The sequence below is a fragment of the Babylonia areolata genome, chromosome 3, assembly GCF_041734735.1.
Source record: "Babylonia areolata isolate BAREFJ2019XMU chromosome 3, ASM4173473v1, whole genome shotgun sequence".
Classification (NCBI taxonomy): domain Eukaryota; kingdom Metazoa; phylum Mollusca; class Gastropoda; order Neogastropoda; family Buccinidae; genus Babylonia; species Babylonia areolata.
Window position 1 is genome coordinate 3,805,736 of NC_134878.1, and position 12,669 is coordinate 3,818,404.

Below are 12,669 nucleotides of genomic sequence, written 5' to 3' on the forward strand. Positions count from 1 at the left end.
AGAAAAAAAAGGAAAAAAAGAAATGAAAAAGGGGGAAAAAGGAAAGAAAACAAAACAAAAGAAAAAAAAACAAGAAGAAAAACAACAACGTGCGTGTCATTTCTTGTGTAGACTGATGATGTCTGACGTACAGGAAAAAAAAAATCAAAATAAATACAATAGAAATGCTTGAATAATAACAGTAACCCATTGATCTTTGAAGCATTCTATTTAATCTAGAGTTTGATCGATTAAGTTGAAAGACTGGCACCACCTTTGATTATTGATTTGTTTTAAAAGCGTGATTGAATGTATGTCGCTGATTACGTGAGGTATTGTAGGGTACGGATATGAACGTACTGTAGTGTGGTATTGTATGGTGTGGTATGGTGTGGTATGGTATGCTATGGTGTGGTGTGGTATGGTGTGGTGTGGTATGATATGGTGTGGTATGGTATGGTGTGGTGTGGTATAGTATAGTGTGGTAAGATATGGTATGGTGTGGTGTGGTATGGTATGGTATGGTATGGTGTGGTATGGTATAGTATAGTGTGGTAAGATATGGTATGGTGTGGTCTGGTATGGTATAGTATGGAATGGTATGGTGTGGTATGGTATGGTATAGTATGGGTGGTATGGTATGGTATTGTATGTAGGATATGTTATACTGAGCTAGTGCCACCTTTTTTTTCTTTTCTATTTTCTTTTCTTTTCTTCACTTTTTACCAGTCAGAGCAGATTTTCTTCTCCAGAAATCGGCTTCGGTGACCTCTCGTATTGCCCAGGGTTCTGTAATGCACGTTTTAATTGCATACTGCACAGGGGACCTCGGCTTATCGTCTCATCCGAAAGACCAGCATCCAGACCACTATTCAAAGTCTGTGGGACACTGAAGTAAAAAAAAAAAAAAAAAAAAAAAAAAAAAATCTGGTTCTTACGAGAGTCGAACCCGCAATCTTCCCATTCCAACTGGAGTGCTGTGTCAGCCGGGCAACCATTTCTGCATCACTAGACGTGTTTGTTTTCATAAATATCTGTTTCTCGCTGCAGAAATCATGAAAGTTTCTTGTCTCACGTCAATGGCTCTGATATGGTTTTGGCAGATCTTGGTTAAGAATTGATTAAGCAGTGACTAGGTCGGTTAAGCACTGAAGCAGTGACTAGGTCGGTTAAGCATTGACTAAACTAGGTCGGTTAAGCATTGAAGCAGTCACTAGGTCGGTTAAGCATTGACTAAGCAGTGACTAGGTCGGTTAAACACTGACTAAGCAGTGACTAGGTCGGTTAAGCATTGATGAAGCAGTGACTAGGTCGGTTAAGCACTGACTAAGCAGTGACTAGGTCGGTTAAGCATTGATGAAGCAGTGACTAGGTCGGTTAAGCATTGACAAAGCAGTGACTAGGTCGGTTTAGCATTGATGAAGCTGTGACTAGGTCGGTTAAGCACTGATGAAGCAGTGACTAGGTCGGTTAAACACTGACTAAGCAGTGACTAGGTCGGTTAAGCATTGATGAAGCAGTGACTAGGTCGGTTAAGCACTGACTAAGCAGTGACTAGGTCGGTTAAGCATTGATGAAGCAGTGACTAGGTCGGTTAAGCATTGATGAAGCAGTGACTAGGTCGGTTAAGCACTGATGAAGCTGTGACTAGGTCGGTTAAGCATTGACTAAGCAGTGACTAGGTCGGTTTAGCACTGATGAAGCTGTGACTAGGTCGGTTAAGCACTGAAGCAGTGACTAGGTCGGTTAAGCATTGACTAAACTAGGTCGGTTAAGCATTGAAGCAGTCACTAGGTCGGTTAAGCATTGACTAAGCAGTGACAAGGTCGATTAAGCCTTGACTAAGCAGTGACTAGGTCGGTTAAGCATTAATGAAGCTGTGACTAGGTCGGTTAAGCATTGATGAAGCAGTGACTAGGTCGGTTAAGCATTAATGAAGCAGTGACTAGGTCGGTTAAGCACTGATGAAGCTGTGACTAGGTCGGTTAAGCATTGATGAAGCAGTGACTAGGTCGGTTAAGCACTGATGAAGCAGTGACTAGGTCGGTTAAGCAGTGATGAAGCAGTGACTAGGTCGGTTAAGCACTGATGAAGCAGTGACTAGGTCGATTAAGCCTTGACTAAGCAGTGACTAGGTCGGTTAAGCATTAATGAAGCTGTGACTAGGTCGGTTAAGCATTGACTAAGCAGTGACTAGGTCGGTTAAGCATTAAGCAGTGACTAGGTCGGTTAAGCACTGATGAAGCTGTGACTAGGTCGGTTAAGCATTAAGCAGTGACTAGGTCGGTTAAGCACTGATGAAGCTGTGACTAGGTCGGTTAAGCATTGATGAAGCTGTGACTAGGTCGGTTTAGCACTGATGAAGCAGTGACTAGGTCGGTTAAGCAGTGATGAAGCAGTGACTAGGTCGGTTAAGCAGTGATGAAGCAGTGACTAGGTCGGTTAAGCATTGACAAAGCAGTGACTAGGTCGGTTAAGCAGTGATGAAGCAGTGACTAGGTCGGTTAAGCATTGATGAAGCAGTGACTAGGTCGGTTAAGCATTGACTAAGCAGTGACTAGGTCGGTTTAGCACTGATGAAGCAGTGACTAGGTCGGTTAAGCACTGATGAAGCAGTGACTAGGTCGGTTAAGCACTGACTAAGCAGTGACTAGGTCGGTTAAGCACTGATGAAGCAGTGACTAGGTCGGTTAAGCACTGACTAAGCAGTGACTAGGTCGGTTAAGCACTGATGAAGCAGTGACTAGGTCGGTTAAGCACTGATGAAGCAGTGACTAGGTCGGTTAAGCATTGACTAAACAGTGACTAGGCAAGTAAAGTAAGTATCGATCCGTGCCTGACCGAATGACCGGCGAACGATCAGTCCCGGGGAGTTGTTGACAAAACCTGTCAAGGTCCATTCGCTGGACCAACAGCACACAAACGATTTTCTTCCTTTCTCTCTCCATTTCAATTCAACATGGACGATTGGGGCAGACAGCACGGAGGGGAGGAAAGTGGTTCTGTCGTGGAGGACAGAAAACCTTGAAGACCGCTACGCAAAAAAAAAAAAAAAAAAAAAAGAAGAAAAAAGTACGTATTGATTTTTGTCCTCCATCGACACTTGTCTGTTTCCCAGCCGGCTTTTCAAGTAAGTGCTGAGGTTGTGTGCTGGGTGTGGGCAGGGATTGGTACTGACTGGCCTACTGGCTCAAGCCAGGAGATAACTGGAGGAAAATAATGAGAAAATAAGTATATATTTAAACAGAAAGATTATATATATATATATATATATATATATATATATATATATATATATATATATATATATATATATATATATATATATAAGCCCGAAATACAAAGCAAACTAATGAATGAAATAAGCAACTACTAAATTAACACAATACAACACAAAATTACACCGTGTTTTCAAACATAAATGCGTGCTCCTTTTATGTAAACGATTTAATAGGATGACAGTCATGTTGTGGTGTTCTTTGCACACACAAAAAACACAACACTCAGATCAACTGTCTGTAATCATTGATCTTCAACATGCCAACGAATCGAGTCGGGATGCTATGCTTGGCTAGCCGACATTCTCTATGCATGTACTTGCTAATCAATAAACGGCCAACGGACGAACGAGCTAGAAAATCGGCTAACTCCTTAGCAAATTGATTAATTAACAAACTGACCGACGGCTGATGGCTGGCTAATCAATAATGGACACGTCGGGGGGAACCTGTATTACACTTCTCAATGCATGCTGGTCAGTGTGTTGGAGAGGGTGCTCAATGTATATGGTGCACATAAACATTTTTCACGTGGCGGATTATAAGTCCATTACAAGACTTGAACCAACGAGACTTCAGAATTGTATTGAAACTATAACGGACCAATATCTGTTGGAGTAAAACTCCGTTATTGCTGTATTACTATAAAAATTCGGTTGAAATTGTAGACCAGCTGTGCTACATGTTGATGAATCACTTAAAAAATTCTGTTGAAATTTGAGCCACTTTGAATCATGCATGGCTTTAAAAACTAGCGCAATCATATCTAAATTCGGTTGAAAATTTTAACCACTCTGAATCATGCATGGCTTTAAAAGATAGTTACAATTATAGCTAAATTCAGTTGAAATATTTAGCCACTTTGACTCCAAGCATGGTTTTAGAAGGTAGTTACAATTATATCTAAATTCAGACGAAATTTTTAGCCACTTTGAACCCGTGCATGGTTTTAAAAGGTAGTCGCAATTACATCGACTTTGAATGTGTTCATGACGCCAAACTTCGGTTACAAATAGTGAATCTGAACACATGCACGACTCTGAAATTCTGTTGAAATTTTCACTACCCTAAACCAGCGTTTATCACAAACATTTGGCTGAAATTATTGAACTTTTCAAATACTCAAAATCGTCACAGTGGGCTTCAGGCTGTTCTTAGACGCCAAAAAGGAGGAGTTTGTATTATACTCCATGTTTGGTGTCATATACTGTACCATGTCAAACTGATGCAAACTAGGCCTATGGTTTGCTCTGTTTGGCCAAATTTCGCGCGGCTAACAGTGAAAAGACGCCCCTCTTAGTCTGGCCCGCTCTTAGCCAATCAAACACCTCTAACAGCTATAAGCGCTGAATCATTCCTTTGGCCAAGGCTCAAAAGAATAGTTTTTCGTGTAAGGCAAAAGAAAACACTCGCTTTTATCAATGCAACAAACATATCTAAATTCCAACAATGTGAGGACTTACGCATTGGTCAATCCGTTTTTCATTATCATTCTTGCTTGGGAAACTGCGAAAGTTATCTTAAAGTCTTAACTCCCGAGAGCAAGGTTTCGGTTGCGCATGCGCACTAGAGCCTATCCATAAAAGGGAAAGGGGCGGAGTTTATCTATAAAAAGCGCGAGCACGTGTCCGGTAGGTTAGTAGATCGTCATATTTCTCTCCGTTTGCATGTTTTACAAACAATGTGGTCGTTTACGGTTGCCATCGTCGAGGGGCTGTCTGCATGCTTTCCAATTCTCACCGGACAGTACCACGTGCTGGTGCTATTTTTATCTGACAGACACGTCTAGCGCAAACACAAACGGCTCTAGCTCCGCCCCTTTTCTCTGCATTCAAATTTTGTATTATGTGTAGCTGACACATTTTGTACTTTCCAAAGTCAATTCAGGTCTAGATTGGAAGCTGCTAGGCAAATCTCGCTCTCTGCCATAAATGAAGCCAAACCGTAGCTTTATTAGGCTTTTATTTTGAATAAACCTTCACCGACGTCACAGTGTCAGACTCTGGTGAGAAACTGGCTTGATTCAAATCGCCCGCCATTTATAGTCCGGTTCAGGCTTTAATGCACAAGGCTACACTGGTTTACAGAATTATTTGGTGAACTAATCTGCACAGAATTTCCAAAAGGTAGGTATGCTGTTCATCCTGAAATACCTCCGGCATCCCAGGAAGGTGGTGGAGGCGAAGACGGAGAGAGAGAGATGGAGAGAGACACAGAGAGAGAGAAGAGAAGGCGGGAGAGAGAGAGGAGGAGGAGAAGGCGGAGAGAGAGAGAGAGAGAGAGAGAGAGAGAGAGAGAGAGAGAAGGAGAAGGCGGAGAGAGAGAGAGAGAGAGAGAGAGAGAGAGAGAGAGAGGAGAAGGAGAAGGCGAAGAGAGAGAGAGGGAGGGAGAGAGAGAGGAGGTGAAGGCGGAGAGAGAGAGGGGGGAGGGAGAGAGAGGGGGGAGGAGAAGGCGAAGAGAGAGAGAGGGAGAGAGAGAGGAGGTGAAGGCGGAGAGAGAGAGAGAGAGAGGGAGGGAGAGAGAGAGAGAGAGAGACGGGCATAGACATGAGGTAGACACACTGATGGACAGACAGACAAAGAGATGCAGACAAAACCACAAGGCAGACACCAAGAGAAAGACAAAGAGACGCACTGACTGACAAGACAAACAAAGAGACGCACTGACTGACAAAGAGACGCACTGACTGACAAGACAAAGAGACGCACTGACTGACAAGACAAACAAAGAGAGGAACTGACTGACAGAGACGCACTGACTGACAAGACAAACAAAGAGAGGAACTGACTGACAGAGACGCACTGACTGACAAGACAAACAAAGAGATGCACTGACTGACAAGACAAAGAGACGCACTGACTGACAAGACAAACAAAGAGATGCACTGACTGACAAGACAAACAAAGAGACGCACTGACTGACAAGACAAACAAAGAGATGCACTGACTGACAAGACAAACAAAGAGATGCACTGACTGACAAGACAAACAAACCTCAGACACACAGATCGAAGCACACAGACCACACAGACAGACAGACAGACAGACAGACAGGCAAGCAGACAGACAGACAGGGTATACTGTCACTGAGTTCTGGCATCGCCTTGTTGCCATGCGATTGGCCGTACTTGTTGATGGAACCTCCTCCTAGACACCCCGCTCTGATTAGCACAGTGCAAGACACTGACCTGCTGCACCATCTGATACTTGCTTCGGCATCAACGCAGCTGTCTTTAAAAAAAATAATAATAAAAAAATAATAATAAAAAAAAGCTCAGGCTATCTTTCACCTCAGGCATAAAAAACCCAAAATAAAACCAACAAAAACCTACACACAAACAAAAAAAACCCCGGGTTATTTTCAGGCTCAGCTGGCTATCTACTGCCTGTGCTGCCATGTCCGTTTAGAAAACGATTCTGAGGATATCATTCCTTTCACCTCTGCAAGTGGATAAATGAAGGTTGTGTAGAGAGACAGATCTTTCGCGTGGAGTTGGGATGTGTATAAATAGTTCTGCATTTACATATCAGTGGGGGTATATACATTGATAAAGAATTGTTCTTAGTGCTTAAAATAAAGCATGTTGCTTTTTCTGTACGAAATTCACACACACACACACACACACACACACACACACACACACACACACACACACACATCGGCAAACACCCACACACATTTCCCATGGGTTCTTGAGTGTCGGCAAAGAAAGGTCGTCAGTGATAAACATTCATCATCAAACAGAACCTCCCCGTTCGCAAGAATCAGTGCGTCTGTGGATATCCCCCACCCCCTTCCTATCCCCCACGCCCACCGTCATCCCCCACCGCCACCCCTCGTCCTATCCTCCACCACCACCTCCACCCCCCTTCCTATCCCCACCCCCACCGTCATCCCCCACCCCCTTCCTCTCCTCCACCCCCACCGTCATCCCCCACCCCCTTCCTCTCCCCCACCCCCACTGTCATCCCCCACCCCCTTCCTCTCCCCCACCCCCCACCGTCATCCCCCACTCCTCTTCCTCTCCCCCACCCCCACCGTCATCCCCCACCCCTCTTCCTATCCTCCACCCCCACCGTCATCCCCCACCCCCTTCCTCTCCTCCACCCCCCACCGTCATCCCCCACCCCTCTTCCTATCCTCCACCCCCACCGTCATCCCCCACCCCTCTTCCTCTCCTCCACCCCCACCGTCATCCCCCACCCCCTTCCTCTCCTCCACCCTTACCGTCATCCCTCACCCCCACCCCCCTTCCTCTCCTCCACCCCCACCGTCATCCCCCACCCCCACCCCCCTTCCTCTCCTCCACCCCCACCGTCATCCCCCACCCCTCTTCCTCTCCTCCACCCTTACCGTCATCCCTCACCCCCACCCCCCTTCCTCTCCTCCACCCCCACCGTCATCCCCCACCCCTCTTCCTCTCCCCCCACCCCCCTTCCTCTCCTCCACCCCCACCGTCATCCCCCACCCCTCTTCCTCTCCCCCACCCCCCTTCCTCTCCTCCACCCCACCGTCATCCCCACCCCTCTTCCTCTCCTCCACCCCCACCGTCATCCCCACCCCCCCATTCCTCTCCTCCACCCCCACCGTCATCCCCCACCCCTCTTCCTATCCTCCACCCCCACCGTCATCCCCACCCCTCTTCCTATCCTCCACCCCCACCGTCATCCCCCAACCCCCCATTCCTCTCCTCCACCCCACCGTCATCCCCCACCCCTCTTCCTCTCCACCACCCCCCACCGTCATCCCCCACACCCCTTCCTATCCTCCACCCCCACCGTCATCCCCCAACCCCCTTCCTCTCATCCAACTCCACCCCCCTTCCTATCCTCCACCTCCACCTTCCACCACCACATCCCCCCTCCTGTTCCCCACTTTCACCTCCACTCTATCACTTCCATCCGTCCGGCTTTGGAAGCACTCTCCGTATCATCATCTCATACATCTCGTCCCCCATTCGGGGCAAGTGTTGCGCAGCATGATCAGCCTAAAAGCATGCGCTGATATATGTACCTCCCCCCACCCTCTCCCTCGCTTCCTTTCTTTCTTTTTTTTTCTTCCTTTTTTGATCTATTTCTCTATAGTCCCCCCCCCCCCCCCTGCCCTGCTTGCTTTCTTCTCTGTGTTAATCACCAGATGGAAACCAGAACAGTCCGTGATCCTAGGGTCACAAACACGGGACAAACTAATAATAATAATAATAATGGTATTTATATAGCGCTGAATCTTGTGCAGAGACAAATCAAAGCGCTTTCGCACCAGTCATTCACACGCATGCATAACTCTAAAACTGTAGAACTCTCATGTCAGATGTGTTTGACGTAATTATCGACACTTTTGACCTCCTTCATGCACTTTAAATTAAGTTACACGTTTGACCTGTGTCGTGCACTTTAAAGATAAGTTACAATTTTGAACTCTGTCATGCACTTCCAAAAAATAATTTACATATTTGACCTCTCTTATGCATTTTAAAGATAAGTTATACTTTTGACCTACCTTTTGCACTTTAAAGATAAGTTACACTTTCGACCACTCTAATGCAATTTCAGGATATATTCCACTTTTGACCACCCTTGTGCAGTTTAGAGATAAATTACACTTTTGACCACTCTCATACACTTCAAAGATAAGTTACACGTTCGACATCTCTCATGCACTTTCAGGATTCCTTACACTTTTGACCTCTCTCTCACGCACTAAGTGTTCTGAGTTGGCAGGCCTGCCAATCATAAAATAAATTTATGTTAAGCTCCCATCAACAGAAGATGCTCCTTTACCCGTCACACATGTGCAACATCCGGGCAAAGGCAATGATTACACGTTTGAGATTAAATAAAACTGAAAGTGCTCTTTCGCACACAGGCACTGGTTTGAACTTCCTACAATTCAGAACTGAACTTTCTCACACAGACACCAATAATTATATTCATGGTTGAGCTTCCTATAACTGAAACTGCGTTTATAACAGAAAACATTATAAGTGCAGGTGTCATAATAAAATGAAACTGCACTTTTTTTTCACAACTATTCATAAGTTAGAGCTTTACCTAACTGAAACTGAATTTTCCCACAAACGTAATTGCAATACAATACAATACAATACAACAATACAATACAATACAATATCACTTTGTCAAACCCTCACAGATATTTTTTGCATCTGTCTATACACCACGTACATAAAAATGATTTTAAGACACAGAAACTCAATCATCGGAACATAAAGGCACACAAATGATCACATTGTCAGATGGAAACGTACAGCATGAAGCATTCGCTTTTAATCATAAGGAGTAAATTTCCTCTCTCTCTCTCTCTCTCTCTCTCTCTCTCTCTCTCTCTCTCACCAACCTCTGCTTCGCCCGCCTATTCATTATTGAATCTCTTCTCATACACACGCACTGGCTCACACACACACACACACACACACACACACACACACACACACACATGAGGCACAGCATAGCTCATATATGTTTGAGTTTGATATATTCAAAACTTCAGTATCGCAACAGTTTTGCATATATTTATCAATATATTTGAGGTCCCTGTGATTACAAATGACTATAATTTCCTTGGCCATCAACAGTCTCGCCTGAGCTTTATTTGAGCTACACATGTTTCACGCGAGTACTGCCAACACATGTATAAATCTGCTGTAAGCATTATCAACCACTATCAAGCATTATCAGCGGCCTAACCAGTTATTTCTCACATATCGATTGACGGATATTTTGTTATGAGCGAACCAACAGCGATTATCACGCAATCGGATAATTTCTGGCAGTTAACTGGATCATGTACATTTTAGTTTCATCGTTCAATTTTTATTTGCTTTTTGCAATAATTTCAGTTTCATCGTTTACTTTCTATCTATTCTTTGCAAACCTGTTTTCATTCGCGACATGGCCCAGGGTCGTAGGGCTGTAAAGGACATAGGACGAATTGAATTTCAGCTGCACTTTCCCAGTGCACGTGCCGTGAAAACCTGATCTGTTGCCCAGTCAGCCAGCTGATGTGATCTTTTTTCCTTCGACGACTCGCGCCCGGGTTAATGACGTCTGAAGACAGCCACACTCCCTTCGGAATTACAGCTTGCTTCGTGACACGCACTTCTGTCCCCAGCTTTAGAAGGTGGCGGGATGGTTAAGACGCTCATCCGTCAATAGAGTTCGTGTCAAGGGTCTGGGTTCGAATCCCGCTCCCGTCATTTCTACCAAGAAGAAATCGTCCACACTGACAGGTACACAATATACATGCATACACTCAAGGCCTGACTAAGTTCGTTTGGGTTATGCTGCTGGTCAGGAATCTGCCTTGGAGATGTGGTGTAGCTTAAATGGATTTGTCCGAACGCAGTGACGCTTCTTTGAGACACTGAAACTGAAACTAAACATTTTGTGTAAAAAGCGAAGGATATCTACACGTTCCTTTGACCCCACTTTGAAACACACGTGCGCGGAATACGTTTGTTGTGCCAAAAGCCTGGCAGCTTTTCTGGGGCTTCATTAAAGCTACACTTTCTCGCGGTTCTGACAATTCTTTTGACTCGGAACGACTGAACATACACTGAGCAGCTCTCTGACACCAAGAAACCTGTGATGTTGATCCGGTAACGTGTCGTTTCTGAACTGACTTGAGCAACCAGTGCTGTACACACACAGAAACACTTCAATATGTCCTCAAACAAATACTGAGGCCTTTCGGACATTTTGTCATCAATATAACACTGGATGAGAGGAAAGGAAAGAATATACTGCAACTTTTATCCAACATTCACCCTTTGTTCATACACTCCGCGAGTGTTGATTTACACCAGTTTTTTTTTTCCTGAAAATTACATTACAGCCCAGTTACAAGAATAACGGCGCAAAACTAAGCAAGACCTGGCATTTATTTCATACACGCAGCAGTGGGCGTCACGTTTCACTGTAGCTATGCTGTGTGATGAACCAGATTACTTCACACACACTTCCATGAAAACCCAGATATGAGATTTACACACTTTGTTACGATGTTGAAACTAACCAGCTCATGCAAAACCTCTTGAAAAACTGCTCCTCCTCAAATAAAAAAGCAAGTGTTGAAAAGCTTCAAAGACAGTCATTGTAACGCACAAACTGAACTTGTAACAAAGCAAAACAAAAACAAAAAACGTGTAGCGCACTCTAGCAGCACCGCTGACACGGTGGGGGCCAGGTTTGCCAACAGATCGTACCGGGTTCATCCCAACTTACCCCATGCTCCCAAACAATACTGTTCCTCACTCCAGCTGGCTGGCCGACACGGATTCCCAACACTCTGACCTGCACACGGCGCCACAAGTTTTGCTGCAAACACCACCACCACCACGGTACCACTTCAGTGCCCCCTCTTTCACCAACCTAAACTGTTTTCATCGATTTTTCTCTCCCCCTCCTCCTCCTTCTCCTTCCCTCACAACCAACACCAGTCTGGTACCAGCGGCACTTATCAAACTCGCCCCTCTCTTCCCTATCACTTGAATTCAGTCGTTTCTGATCTGCTGCGCACACCACTTGCCTGCCAGATCCCACAGTGGGCACGGCAGCCAACATCCCTCAGCCAGTGTCTTGTTGTGCCCGGCATTGCAGCACTGCTCTTGGGGCTTGTGCACGGTTAGCAACGGCGGGCGCGCCGCTTACGGCTGTTGGCTGCTGTTGTCCTCAGAGCTCTGTATGGTGATTTGCTGGCAGCAAAAGTGAGATTTTCTCTCTCTGACTCTGACTCTGTGTGTGTGTGTGTGTGTGTGTGTGTGTTTGTGTGTGTGTATGTGTCTTGATTTGTGGGGAGAAATAGAGAAGGGTGTGCTAAGCTTGACAGTGGAAATGGAGGGAAAGGCAAGAAGAGCCAGAAAAATAATGACGTCAGTGACTATGACGAAATTGCCTCACGTGTCACAGAACTTTTGATTTCAGTTTTGTCCTCTATCATTCAGAAGATTTTTGCTAACTACCTTGAAGGACAGTTTATCTTCTGTTGTTACCCAGTTGATGAAAGAGCATGAATTGTCAGTTAAGCGTCTGCAACAGCAAAATCTGTTTCTGCAATACAAACTTGACCACTGCAAGACTGACCAGCTCAGCAGACGTGAGACTGTCAAAATCGTAGTCTCAGTGAAACATCAAACAGAAACATTGAAGAGAAAGTGATCATTGTCTTTCAAGCAACAGGGTGCAACATCAGACCTGAGGACATGGAGGCTGTGTACAGAGTGGGACCCGAAAACATAAATCTGAGAAACAGCAACACCAGTGACAGAAGCTTCTCTTCAAGTGGTCCTGTTATTGTGAAACTCAAGTCAAGAAAAACGAAAGCACTCATCATGTCATAACGAAAACAACTTAAGACGACGTCAAACAACAAGACCGTTATATGTGAACGATGACCT

The 12,669-nt window shown here is 45.0% G+C and overlaps 1 protein-coding gene across 1 annotated transcript in view; it reads right to left on the reverse strand.

The window, feature by feature from the left end:
* Window positions 1–11,800, reverse strand: part of LOC143280416 (uncharacterized) — a 35,033-nt gene extending 23,233 nt beyond the window's left edge. The window contains exon 1 of the mRNA XM_076585053.1: window positions 11,498–11,800. The gene's annotated coding sequence lies outside the window, so the exon portion shown is untranslated. The remainder of the gene's footprint in view (window positions 1–11,497) is intronic.
* Between the last annotated feature and the right edge of the window lie 869 nt (window positions 11,801–12,669).